General features: G+C 39.7%; 1 pseudogene; it reads left to right on the forward strand.

Annotated features, from left to right (window-relative positions):
• Positions 1-6,694: 6,694 nt before the first annotated feature.
• The window catches only part of LOC121317714, a 40,340-nt pseudogene continuing 32,406 nt past the window's right edge, over positions 6,695-14,628 (forward strand).

The following is a 14,628-nucleotide window of genomic DNA, read 5'->3' on the forward strand; positions in this document are numbered from 1 at the left end:
TTGCATTCTGGGGAAAACATAAATAAATAAATAAATAAATAAATAAATAAGGATACTGTGCGGTATCCTTGGGAGAAATATTTAATTTCAACAGCACCACCTACAGGAAGAGAGTGAAATGTCGCCTCCGGGAAAATACAAGCAAAGCCAGTCGACCCCACTGTTTTTAACAAGGGGGGGTTACAGTACAAGTGTGCGATGAATGGAGAAATGCTATACCTTTTAAACGATACTACTATTGGGGAAAAGTAAAGGGCTTCAGAGTTGCTTTATTCAAGCATGGAACCTTGTTTACTAGATATAGGCTAGTTTTGGTCACTTGAATATGTTTTAGAGAAATGCAATTATTGGTAGTGAGTATACAATAAATTGACAGCTGACCAACATTAGTGAATTATACATACATACATATATTATGTTAACAATGTTTAATGAGGTTCTCAATAATGTGATCTTTGATCTATTATAACAACTGTTTTCAATAAAAAAAAAAAGAAGTGTAGCTACCCTTTTCAAATAAACAGTAAGCTCGTATGTGATTCTATCGCATTTTGCCTAGTGTAAGAATACCCTTATAACCCCAATTTGGGAAAATTATATAAAAGTCCAATATCCCCCCCCCCCCCCCCCCCCCCCCCAAAAAAAAAAAAAAAAAAAGCCAGAACAACAACAGTGCACAGTGATGGCATTTCTTCTTTCTTTCTTACTTTATTTAAAGCCACACCATTATCATACTGACATCGCTAATATCAAACGTGCTGCAATGTGACAAACCCGCTTCACAGTGAGGTGTGTTCCAGATGGAATTTTAGTTTGTATTTGTTTAAAATGAAGTAGCTGTCAGAGTCCCATTCATTTTCGTCAGATTACTGACCTGAGAAAAGATGCAACTTCTAAGAGATCCAGTACTTCAATTCAACAGCTCCTTACTCGCCTCCAGTCTGACTGAATGAGGGTAAGTTGGTTCTTACTGAAAACCTGAAGTCTTCTCATGAGGGAAAATGCACCAAGTTTTTAAAACGACTAGTAAACCCACTTCTTGAGTCTTGCTGTTTGTTTGTTCAGCAAAATGCACTAAATAATGATATAAGGACATCACAATTCTGTTTTGTGTTTCTGACAGCAAGAGTTCTCTAATTAAATTCAATGAATTTGTTGTATTGTACAAGATGATTTATTTTGCCATTTTTTTCAAGTTTAAATCCTGAGTTTATCTCCTTGTTCTGAAATAATACATACATTGTGAAGAAATAAGTGTAAGTGAGTGTTAACAAATATGAGTGCATTATAGTTTAAATAAAGACATAAAAAATTATATTGTGACTGTCCTCACGATAAGGAAACACTGACAGGCATGCTGAGGATAAGCATGAGACAAATGCATGACAAAGTGTCTCCACATCTAGGAGGGAAAGGTAGGGACGGACGGACTTTGGAGATGTTTCGAAGATGGTAGAAGGAAGACTTGACCACTGAGGAGATATGGGCATCAATGGAGAAGTTTCTGTCAAGAAGTACACCAAGTCTTAGTACTGTAGGGGAAGGCAACAGCAGAGCATTTCCGAGGCTCAGGGCAGTTATATTTAGATTCTCAAGGTGAGTTTTAGATCCTACTAGGAGTTGTTCAGATTTGCTAGTGTTCAGCTGACGACATCAGGCCTCGATGTCTTGAATGCAAGCCTAGAGTCAGACCATGGCAGAGGGGTTACCAGGGTTTAGTTTTAAGTAGAGCTGGGTGTTGTCGGCATGAGGCTGTGTTGGCAGATGAGGTAACCCAAGGGAAGCATGTAGATATTGAAGAGAAGAGGCCCAAGAACAGATCCTTGGGGGACACCACAAGTGACTGGATTTGCAACACCACTGCGTCCAGCATAGAAAACAGATGTCCCGATAGGTAAGAGGACATCCGGGAGAGAGATTCCAGAGATTCCAGAGATTCCAGTATACTTTTTAAGGCGGTCAAGAAGAATGCCATGCTCTATGGTGTCAAAAGTGGCTATTAGGTCAATGAGAACAAGCACAGAATGGAGCACCAGCATTAGCATTGAGCAGGAGATCATTCACAATCCAGAGCAGAGCAGTTTCAGTACTGTGATCCGGCCGGGAAACCAGACTGTAGAGATTCAAGCAGATTGTTGTCTGTGAGATTTTTTATATGAGTCGATGGGGCTGACGGACCATCCTGTACTTGCTTAAGATTAGAACTATCCTGGGTGCAGAAAATATAAACCGTGTTCACAGCGCTTTATTGGTGCATAACTGTATAAGAACAATAACTGCAGACAGATGGATTCACACACAGATGACGTTTCTCACATTTTTATTTGGCACAAATGCAGCTCCACAATCGGGAAAATATATATCATAATGAATTAAAGTGCCACCTCAATCACATTGAATATAAAAGAAAAATAAAAGCTTTTTTTTTTTTTTTTTTTAAATGCAACTCTCAAGTCTTCAAAACATAAGTGCCTAATTGTGGTTTGAAACTGGAAAATGAATGATTACCATGCACAGGCATGATGGAAAATACTGTAAAATGAGTGCATGTATTTGCCACCTTTGTTTATAACTCTTTTGTCCAAAATCCATGGCTGAACAAATATTTAAGACAAATAAAACCATGCTCTGTTCTTCTCAGTGCTGTAAAGGTGCGGGCCGGAAATGTCCGCTCCACTAACTACCCCGCTCCATATACAATTGTTTCGCTCTGCTCACCCTCTCTGGGTGTTCCTGCGCGTGAGACTGACAGCTGAGACCTCAGGTAGAACTGTGGCGCGAGCAGGGGGGCGTGGCCACTGGACTGTGTGTGTTCTGTGATTGGTTGTTAATGTTCATTGTTAGGCACGCTGGACCTGCATGGCGGTGCCAAAAGAATGCTCACAGAACTGTTCCTGTAAAGCGCACAGTCGGGTCTGTGATTTTTCATGTGAACAACTCCTGAGAGTGCAAATAATTATATGGGGGTGGGGTTAGGCTATATGATTTTCTTTCTTGAAATGTGTGAATTAGAACTTGCTGTAGTGCTTGAAGGCAGTCAGCCCACAATCTTTAGTGACAATATGTGTAACAGTATAATGACCTAACTTGCAACTTCTATTTTTAAGGTGAAAATTGTATACTTTTTTCTTTTTCACAAAGCACTGAAATGTTGCTTTCACCAAAGTGACAGATAAATGAAAAAAACAGTGCGAGAAGGGAGATAAATTTCAAAATAGAAGTTGCAAGTTAGGGAATTCTACAGTTCAGTTGAACATATTCATGTCCCTTATGCTTGTGGGCTGGTTGCCTTCAAGCATTAGTTACAGCAAGGTGCCATTCACACATTTCAAGATTTTTTTTTATAAATGTGGCAACAGAATTAATTTCCTTTCTGTCATTTTCTGATTCTGCAATTACAACAACCAATGCATTCATACAGTATACCGCCTTATAGCAAGACAGTATAATGGGAGGTGCTATGGAATGGGAAGCAAATAGAAGAACTGTCCGTGAGCTGTCCTCCCATGTACTGTAGTATCTCAATCAATTCGTCATTGACTTGGATCTTTTAGCCGTTGTAATATATTTTTTTTTGTCTGTGTCTTTATGTCTTCTATGTATTTATTTTTTCCTGACCACTTTGCCTGAGATGTGTTATGTGTACTATATGTGGTAAGTGAGCTATTGGGGTCTATTAAATTGATATACACAATGCATTATCTTAATACCACCGATATTCCAATTCTACACAAAAAAAAAAAAAAAAACTACTTTGAAGTTGATGGTTCAACCCATTTGCATGGTTAGAGGAACATCTACTCATGATGATGTGAACTCGGCTCTCACCATGATAAGCACCAACCAAATCATAGCTTTACAGTAAACTAATGTGATCCGTCTGCATCCCCATCCATTTGTGTTTCTTTCCATTTGATGATGTAGATATCCTTCTGCCTAGTGTTGATGGCTGAAGTGTAATGCTGGCTCCAGGGATCAGCCTTTTTTGCCTCCCCAGAGCATCATAAAACACAATGGCTGCGACCAGAGTGCGGTCTTCCCAGCGCATCAGCATGACAACTGTCTGGATTGAGCTAAGTAGGGAACATCTCTGGGGTCTTCAAGTGGGCACCTTCCATCCTCAAGAGGGTTCAACAGTGATCCTGGCATCCCAGCATCACACCCCTCCATTCCCCACTCAACTCAGTCCAGCTTACTTACCCATACATCAGTGTTGCTTTTTTCTATTGTGCTTCAGATCCCCATCCAGAATCTTTCCGTCTCAACCACAGCCAGTTGCTGCTCCTTTCTGCTGCTTCAGCAACTCTTGGCCACTGAACCCGACATCTCTAAGAAACCGGGTTGTAGAGTGTGCCACAAAGCCTCGACAACCCACCTCCACTGGGTGAACCCAGACTTTCCATCCTCGCTGTTCAGCTTCAGCAGCTAGTTGAGCATACCAAAGTTTCTTCCTCTCATATGCCTCATCCACAGCATCCTCCCACAACACTGTTAACTCTACCAGATGAACAAGGTGTGCTGATCCAGGCCACAACACAATGTCTGGTTGAAGGTTATTAGTGGCAATCTTAGAAAAATAAGCCGTTGACCAAAATCTGCCAGCATTTTTCATTCTCTAGCAGCTTCCAGTTGTTCTGGACAAGGCTTGGTTTTAACACCTTTTGTTGGTGGTTGCTCTCCTGGATGGAGGAATATTGTCTTTTGTGTGTAATGCTTTGATGAAACTGGTGGCAATTTAGTGGTCATGTTACGCTTGTCTTCCAATGCTAAGGCCAAACATCGCAGCACCTGGTCATGGCACCAAGTAAACCGCCCTTGGCAAAGACCAACCTTAAATCCTGTCAAAATGTGCCTTAATGTTGCAGGTAATTAACACAAAAGTCATGAGGGATCCTCGCCCACCCAGAGGTTTAGGTTCTGTGGCGATGGGAGAACATCATATGCTGATCTGATGAGGAAACTGATCCTGCTCTATTCCATTGTCCATAGGTCTTGCCAGCTGATCTTGTGGTGTTCCACACTCTCCCATCTAATCCATTCTCTCTGCTTGGTGTGGGAAACTGCCTTTACACATCGCATCCAAGCCTTCTGCTTTTGCACCTCATTGACCACCAGCTTCCTCAGCTGAGCTGGGGTTGCCTTGTGCCATGTAGGAGGAGCTGAACTGAGACCAAGACCCCCTCTTCCATGCTGAACTTGCCCCAGTGAAGGTATTATTAGCTCTGACACTGTTTAGATTAATTGAATACACCCAGATGTATCTTTTATTATACTAACAGGTAGACAAAAAAATGGCCATGTTTTTATTTTTTTTATTATTCTGTGAGGGTTTCGAGCTTGGAAAAGGTCATGAGGACAGATCTTCCCTTTTGAAGCAGGTTTGAAGCATAAAGCAGCTAAAAGTTCATCACGTTCGAATCCAAATTTGCTGCACATGACTGTCACATTGTGCTGTACAGCTGATTGGGGAAGCTTCCTCCATGTGTGATTTTTAAAAGAAAGACAATGCCAAATAATGAGATGTTAACCGTGGGCATGATTGTTAGGGCTAATGAAAAAGACCTTGTCTGACCTTGTCAAACTTAACAGTATACTTGTATTGGATGCTTTTCGTGGGCATTTAATAGGCCCAATGAAGTGTAAACTACTGAGAAACAAGTTGATATCCCGGTGGAGTGACATTCCAACTGCAGCCACTAGGATTTGTCAGTTAACAAGCCTTTTAAGAATAATTTCAGAAAGCTATACACAGAATGGATGTCTACAATTGATCACCAGCTGACCCCTGCTGGCATAATCAAACGGGCACCCCTGGCTAAATGGATAATGGAGGATTGAAAGGTAATACCTTTAGATGTCATCATCAAAGTGCTGCATTTCAAACAATCTTGACTGGAGTGAAGATGACTGTCTGTGGAGCAGTGGTGATGCCATTCTAGTAGGCAAAAAACAAAGACACTAAATGAACAAACTCGGCTCTTCAGCTTTTTACAGTATTTGGTAGCTGAACTAAGGAAGATGAAAACTAGCTGGGCTATGAAAGCAATAAGGACAATAGAACTGACTAAAAACTTTTCATTTTCTATTTTCCAGCTAAACTTAATTTTTTTCAAGTACCATAAGTGTTTTATTTTGAATAAGCCTACAGCAAAGAAGAAAACTATGTTGGCTAAATTAAAGAGAGGAAAATACAACAGTCTGAAATAAAGTTAAAGGTAATTTACCTTTTTACAGCTACCGCAAACTGCAAGGACTGCTGTTCAATACTGTACATAACTGTCAGGATGTGAGTGGTGTGGGAATAATGGAATGTCCAAAACAGAAGGTATATTTTCAGAAATGTCCACACTGTATTAAAAAGATCCACCTCCTATACCAGCAATGTTATAGGGATCATACGGCAGGTTTAGTGGGGTGTGCAAGGGAAGGTGCTGCAGATCCGGATGTACGTGCTGGCTGGCCAGTGTCAGCTCCCATAGTGGTCTCTGTCTGCCAAAAACAACAACACAGTGCTCCGGCTGGATCAAACTTTTAACATAAGGCGGGGGGGGGGGGGTATTCGCATAGCTGTGTCCCCTTTGTACTGATAAACTCCCTGTGATCAGTGCAGCGTCCCACTCTATCCAATCGGTGCCCGCACCACAGCTGATCACAGTCAGTGACTGCAGTCATACCGCTACGCCTTTTGTCAAAGATGGCAGACTTCAGGTTACGTCCTACTATCGACTCGGCCCATCCCTGTGAAGGCGTACCTCCAACCTTACTTGGTGCCCTTTCTGGTCAGGAGGTAGATTTGCAGCTCATATTCCTTCTCTCCCGTTCACATTTCCTATCCCTCAGATTTGAGCCGAACAAACATTCGGCAAACCCTACCTCCCCTGAGAAAACAAAAAAATCAGCATCTTGGTGCTCTTTAAACGCATGATGCTTCACTTGGAAGTTGAAGGGTTGCAGTGCCAGATACCACCAAGTTATTCGGCTGTTTGTGCCCCTCATCGTATGTAACCACTTAAGAGGTGCATGGTCCGTAACAAGGAGGAAGGAAAGTCCCAATAAGTAATATCGCAGAGTGTACGTTGCCCATTTAATGGCAAACACTCCTTCTCGATGACGAAGTAGTTTCTTTCCCTGAGAACCATCTTCCTGCTCAAATATAAAATGGGATGTTCTACTCCATCTACTTCTTGGGACAGGACAGCCCCCAGACCAATGTCAGAGGAGTCAGTCTGAAGGATGAACTCCTTGCTGAAATCTGGTGTAATTAGGGCAGGGGCTTAGCATAGTCTCCTCTTTATTATATAAAAGGCTCCCTGACGCAAGCCTATCCACTTTACTAAATTTGGTGAGATTGACTAATACTCTGGGATAAAGTGATGGTAATAGCCTGCTAACCCTAGTAGTAATCTCACCTGTGACTTGGTTTTCGGTATCGCCACCTCTGGACCTTAGAGGCTACTGGCTTTACCCACCCGTTACCCATAATATAGCTCAAATATTGGGTCGCTTTAATACCAAATGCACACTTACACAGATTAGCTGTCAGCTTCGTTTCCCTCAGAGACTGTAAGATGGCCGAAAGTTTAGCAAGATGCTCTTTCTAGGTAGAGCTAAAAACCATCACATCATCAATATAGGCGGCTGTATATTTCCGATGGGGGTATAGGACCTGGTCCATTAGTCTCTGGAAGGTCACTGGGGCTCCATGCAGTCCGAACGGCATGGTCTGGAAATGGAACAGCCCATCTGGGGTGGAGAAAGCAGTTCTCTCACAAGCTGTGAGTTAGTGGAATCTGCCAGTATCCCTTTGTCAGATCCAAAGTTGAGATTAACAGAGTCTTTCCCAGTCTGTTGAGGAGTTCTTTCACTTCGGGTATATAGGGTATGCATCGAACTTGGAGATCACATTAACATTATGAAAATCCACACAAAAAAAAGTGGTACCGTGGAACCATTACTATAGGACTGCACCACTCTCTCCGGGAAGGCTGAATGACTCCCAGTTCGAGCATTGCCCTCACCTCCTTGCGGACTGTATCCTGATGACTTTCTGGGATCTGGTACGGTCTCTCCCTGTCCTTAACACCTGGTAGAGTGACAATAGCATGTTAGATAAGATTAGTTCTACTGGGTACATCAGACAAAACATCACTAAACCATTTCACCATTGGCACGTGAATTTGGGGGTGACTTAAATTTGAGTAAATATGGTAATTCATTTACATGTATACATACCAGGGATTGCCCATTAGGTCAGCTTCAATTTATCATACATTCATTTTGTAGGAAAGGCTTCAGAGACAGTCATGCAAATTCCAAGACGTGTTTCTTGGAGCAGGCAGCAGTTACAGTTAAGTAAGAAATCTAGATTCTCACCCAAATATCTGGGAGCGAGATGACGGAGGTCAGCACCCAACAGACAATTTGTAAATTTTGCTCAATGCTCATCTAAACAAGTCCGCATTAATATTGACGTCACATTTGCCAGGGTAATGTCACCAGTTGCCCATGTAATTTGTCCTTGCTCAACATAGAAGTAACTCCACCTCAGGCAAAAACAACTTATAATTATAGATTTATTAAAAGTTGAGCTGTATTTCAACATTTTTCTGCAAATATAACATGTCAGCAAATATTAAATGTCAGCTTGTTACGGAATGAAGGGCCACAATGTATTAACCCACTTCTCTTCATTACACCTCTTACAGGTACCCTTTGCTTTCTGTGTTTTAACCAGTTTTGTATCCACTTGCATGTACTGCCTTGTATTCCCGCAGATTGTAGCTTGAGGTATATAGGGCATGCCTTTCATGTGGTACTTTGTCAAAGGCTTTTTGGAAGTCCAAGTATATGATATCATAGGCTCTTTTTGTTTCCATCTTTGCAAAGGTTTGTCAGGCACAAGCACCCTTTTCTGAATCTCTGTTTGCTGTCTCTTATGATGTTCTTGTTTTATAAATACTCATTTAGTTTCCCTGTTATGATTGATTCCATGATTTTGCATGTTATAGAAGAGAGATAGACTGTTGTAGTTTCCTGGTTCCACCTCATTCCCTTTTTAAAATATGGGTATTACATTTGCAATGCACCAGGCAGATGAGACATCTTCTGTCTTAATTGATTTGTGACAAATCTTTGCCAACAGCTAGTTGCCACCCAGACCAGGGGATTTGTTAGTTTTGAGAACGTCCAGTCCTCTTTGTACTTCAGTAAAATTAATACTAATCCCCATCTAGGATTGATTGAGGACTTAGTGACAGGGCGCATGATCTCCAAAACATGCATTTCTATTATTTTTAGAAACATTTTTAGTTCTGGATATTATGAAAAAATAGCACAATACGGGCAAAATATTACAACAGTTAATTAGCTTGGATTATCATTTAGTTCATTCTAAGTTAGTTGCATTCTAATTAAACACTTAGCTAACATCTCACGTCTGTATCCACTGGTACGTCCTTGGACAGCTGTTACTGCTGTTTCCTCTTAACGCTGTCTTCTATTTGCAGTCATGGTCAGCAGGACACAGCACAGATTCTTCTGTTAAGAGGAGCCAAGTACTGCCTAACAAAAATGGAACCACCCCCCTGGACCTCCTGTGTACAGGTACACACTGGCTGTACTTTGGAATGTCCCATTGGTGTCTGTGTCTTTCATACAAAGCCACCTTTAAACAGAAATGTGGGGCAGGTTTGAAATATCATTTGTATTATAACTAATCTATTTAAAAAAAATGGATTATAAGTAAGAAGGAGAATACAATTGTTATAATAACTGTACAGGTTAAGAACTGTACCTACCAAGTTGATCTTTAAAAGTGGTTATCCTGCAAATAATGTAATCATTACCTCCTGGCCACATCCTTTTCTTGTTTAGATCTCACCTGTGCAATTTTTGAAAGAAGCAGGGCTTATTGCATAAATGTTTTTTTCTTTTCTTTTTTTAATCTTAGAAAATGTTAACAGCTACCATAATATGATTAAGGAAGTCCTTTGTTTGCACGGCTTATTTTCATGTATCATTTTACTGTTTGACTTCCTTTCACCTAAGTAGTAATGTTTATGGTACTAAAAATATATTTGAAATAAAAGTACATGTTTCCATAAAAACTCTGCATAGAAGATTGAGTTACATTACTGGTCAATTCAGGGTTTTATTTTCCCAGCTACAACCACTTCAGTAATAATATGATTGAAAGGTCAGTAGTGCACATGTCACAGTTATGAATGTTGATATGCTAATGTGGGGCGTGAAAATGTTTTTGCACATCTCTAAGTTTATACTCTATACTGTCATCTGGAACACCACCGAGCCCTTAATTCTAAATGCTGGGTTTGAATGTGGCGCTTTAGCTTTAGAGATTGCTGCAGAACACTGTTAAGAGTATTATAAGTGTATTAGTTTGATCCATAGCCCTCTGTTTAATTAAAAAATAGACACAAACTGGTTCAAACAATCAATACACTAGGCTCATACGTGAGTACAATATTACAGACACAAATACCATACCAAATGCAAAAGCCAGACAAGAAAAGACACATATAAAACCCCTTTTAAATCTGTTTTTAGTAAATTAATAATTTCAGATGAACAGAGTAGAGTATTCCAAATGCACACAAATGTAGTGGAGGCAGGGAAATAATGCAGCCGTTGAAGCATTTGCATTTTTAATTTGTTTTGTGTTAGCCTCAGCCCTTTGCTTTCTCTTTAGGGGGGCTATGGAGAGACGTGTGAGATTTTAATACAGCTTCACGGAAGGTTATTCCAGTGCCTCGTCCAGATGATGATTTTAAGGAGAATTTACCTAACATAAAACTGTTTTTTGAATGGTTCATTTGAATGTGTTAAGCAGAAAGAGAAGTTGAATGATTATTTCTGTTTTAGCTGCGTCAAATTCTTGAGCATGTCTCCTAACACAATGGAAGCCAGTAGCCTATCGGAAGATTCTGACTAGCGTTGCTGAAGTAGCCACTACAAATGGGAACAAACTCCTGAGGTAAGAAATTAATTAAAATCTTTTGTGTTCCCATTTTAATTTTGCACTGAAAGGTGTCTGTTTACCACACAGCTGTCTTTCCTTTTTCGGGTAAAGAGCCATGCCAATGACAAGTGGTCTCTTGAAAGTTGCAAACACAAATTTTATAAATGTTGTATTTCTGACTAACCACAAAAGGTGTAATCTAAAACTAAAAAAAGTGCTTTTCCAGTTAAACTATGACATTGCCTCAGTAGTGTTGTGTTAAACATTATTTTTTTACAGTACCTTCTGGCAAAGACAACTAATTACCTTTTATTCTTGTATCCAATTATATTCAAACCCATTACTATCTCTGAACGATTATTGTGGAGCTCAGTAGACAGCCCTGTTTTATGGCATTTTTCAATAAGGGTGCACCTGGAAAGCAAACCTTCGACAGTCCAGAAATACTTCTAGCCAAAACATTTGAGAAAGACTTCAAGGTTAAAGTTTGTAATGTCATTATATATATAACCTACACATAGTTATGGATGGTATAATAAATAAGTACTTGGATGTTACCCTCATGGTGAGGTGGCGATATTTACAGTCAAAGTGAGAATAATGAATACGAAGCTAAACCGAAAATTGGTATGCTCATTAGAATATTTAGGCATTGTAACAGGATGGTCAAGGTGATGTAAATGATTATCATGTCCACAACTGTAATTGCTGTACACCAGCTGCTGGCAATATTTATTTTGATAGAAGGTGAAGGTAACTGAAAGAAAACAACTCAAATCTTCACTACCAACCGGTGGTAGACTTTAAACTGTCTGTGTGGAAATTTATCACCACCAGCCTGACCCCATTACCTCCACCAGCGTACCCTTACCTACAATGGTAGTTGTGTAAGACTCTGGTGTACCATACCCTTTATTATACAGTTCACACAGACCACTATTTACACTATATACATTCGGCAGTGTATACCTGACATGCACCTGGTTGATTTGCTCTTGTGTAAACAGTGGGCTTTAGTAAGTAATTCTTTGCTTGACTCACTGTCTTCCAAGGAAACCTTCATTCTACTCTGGTTCACTTGTTCCAGTTTACTCCTGCGCTGAGCACATGGCCAGTCAGCTTTTCCAGCAGACTTTGGTTTAACTGGACTTAGAGGCTAGACTCCACTCTCAAAGGTCCAGGCTTTTCTTTATGTTCAAAAATACACTTTTTGACCAAACACGAATTTCCTTTTGATCAAACTCTTGACTGCAAACACCCCTGTCACTCCTCACTGACTCCAACCACTTCTCTCCTTGTGCAAACTCCCCTCGCCCCTCTTAAAGATGGCCACCTTTCAGATTGCCACCCCTCAAAAGTGGTCACTCCACTGTCATTACAACAAACCATATTTTTATAACAGTTGCATCTATTTCAGGTTAAAACATGTATAAACTAAGTATTATAATTCTCTATGTTACAATATAAGACACCCCCACTGTTCTATGTTCATAACATTAGTGATTATACATTTATTTACTACAGCATATATAAGAGAAAAGTGGCGTCTGTTGGCTTTCAGTAGGGTCTGGTTTCATCCTGTGCAGTAACATCATGTGATAGACTAAAAATAAGAATAAGAAGAGTAAAGTTTATTTCTGTAGTCATATATAACTGAGTAGTCCTTTTTAAATTTGACAAAGAGCTGGTATCAGAACCGTTATCACTATGGGTTATCTGACACAGATAGCAGCTGCTTTGTTTAGGGGATTTGATGACTGTAAACACATTTGTGAAGCTTGATGCAAAAGTTTTATACCTTAGGTGCTATTTGAAATGTGGATTTCAGGTCATTGTACACATACTTGTTCAGCTGTTTCTAGAAATCAAATTTAGAATTTGTTTGGCTGGTTCAAAGTGTAATCGGCCAAATGTGTCTTTATATTAGTAAGCATCAGTACCATCTAGTGGTCAGCTGTGTATTGCTGGTTACCGATTTGAATATTTGATCCAAAACAGCTGATCACTAGAGCATACTTGCTGTTAACTTAGCACTATGGCTAATGTAATCTACAGTATGTTAAATATGTGTATGATATGCAACTAAAACTAAAGAGCAGCTCTTGAACTGAGGCAAAAGCACTATGACAGTTTAAAAAATGCAGAATAACAGTATTTCAGTAATTGCAAGAAGAGCCATGTAGACGTATTGTAAACATCATGCAAAGGTGAGGAGACCAAAGAAATGGATGCTACTTACTCTTTAACTCTTGAAGCGATGGTGCCGACATATTCCTTTTCTTTAGTTTATCAAGTAATTATGAAGCCTAAATGAAGAGTCTCTTGCTGATTCTGAGAATATTCTGCCAAGTCTTTCGCCTAGGTCCTTGCTCGCCAGACAATGGGAATGACATGGGTTTCAATGGAAATAAACCACCCAGAAGTCAAGTTTTCAAGGTCAGAAAAGTTTGACGTTGTGAAGAAAAATGTCAATGCTGTAACGAGACAAGTTTCACAAAGTATGCAAATACTACTCTGACAACTCCAGGACAGGAAGAACGTTTCTGAGCCCACCCATTGCACTCTCTTTCAAAAAAAGCTTCAATCACGCAGTTCCTCGTTTGCCTTTTATTTATTTGTAACTTTTTATATTCCAGACTTTTACGGATTTAGATGTGCATTGTTGAACCTTGGTGACATGCAGTCACTGCAGAGGTTGCATGCATTTAACATGGTGTCAGGGGCATTTCACCAGCTCAAGATGCCATTCCCCAATATAACTTTGAATATAAAAGTAATTATCCTTGCGCCGTACAATACTGTTTAAACACTAAGGTTAACAACTATGTTTGACATGCATAGTGGCAACGAAAAAAAAAACGCTTAACACTTCAAAACCCCAACATTCCAATCCTTGATACAACAAAAAACGTACGTGCTGTTTAGTCCGTGCACTTGCACTGATAGATTAAACAGTTCAGTCACGTATTGATAGGAGAAACTTGACTGAAGGAACGACTGAAAGATATTAGGTGATGCAAAGTCACCACTGTGAAATCAGGAACACATTTGTAATACCACCACACTAATTGTCTGCTTTAAGGATACTGCTATTTTAATTTACCCACCAATTGACAATGGTGAGAATACATTACCTGGTTTGTTAGTTCTGTGGGAAGGGTGTGTTCTCTGAGACTGGTTATTTCCAAAGGTCACATTGCACAGCTAATCTTTGCTCGACTTGGGTCTTACTGTGGATTGATTTATATTCCTCAATCTGAAAGTTCTTTATTGAAAATTAGACTCCTTAAAATTTCTGTTTTGCTACAGTTTGGTTAGATTGCAGCTTGTGCTTCACAGTGGTACTTATTTCATAATCAACCCTAATAAAATGTAAAGCACATGTGATATCAATCTGAGTTGCAGTCTGCATTCTGGTTCATAAAGTGGAATGCAGGGGTTCATAACATTGCACTCTAATCTATATGATTGTTTGTATAAATAAAACCATGCTGTGATAAACCCATTCATTTATATCAGCAGACAATGTCTTCATACAATTATATTTCTTGCTGTGTATACTCAATTATCTCTCTAAACAAATTGATTTTCTTGTCAGACTATTCTAGTAAAAAGGATTATCAGAATAGTATCACATGAACATCTTAGAA

The sequence above is a fragment of the Polyodon spathula genome, chromosome 6 (genome assembly GCF_017654505.1).
Source record: "Polyodon spathula isolate WHYD16114869_AA chromosome 6, ASM1765450v1, whole genome shotgun sequence".
Taxonomy (NCBI): Eukaryota; Metazoa; Chordata; class Actinopteri; order Acipenseriformes; family Polyodontidae; genus Polyodon; species Polyodon spathula.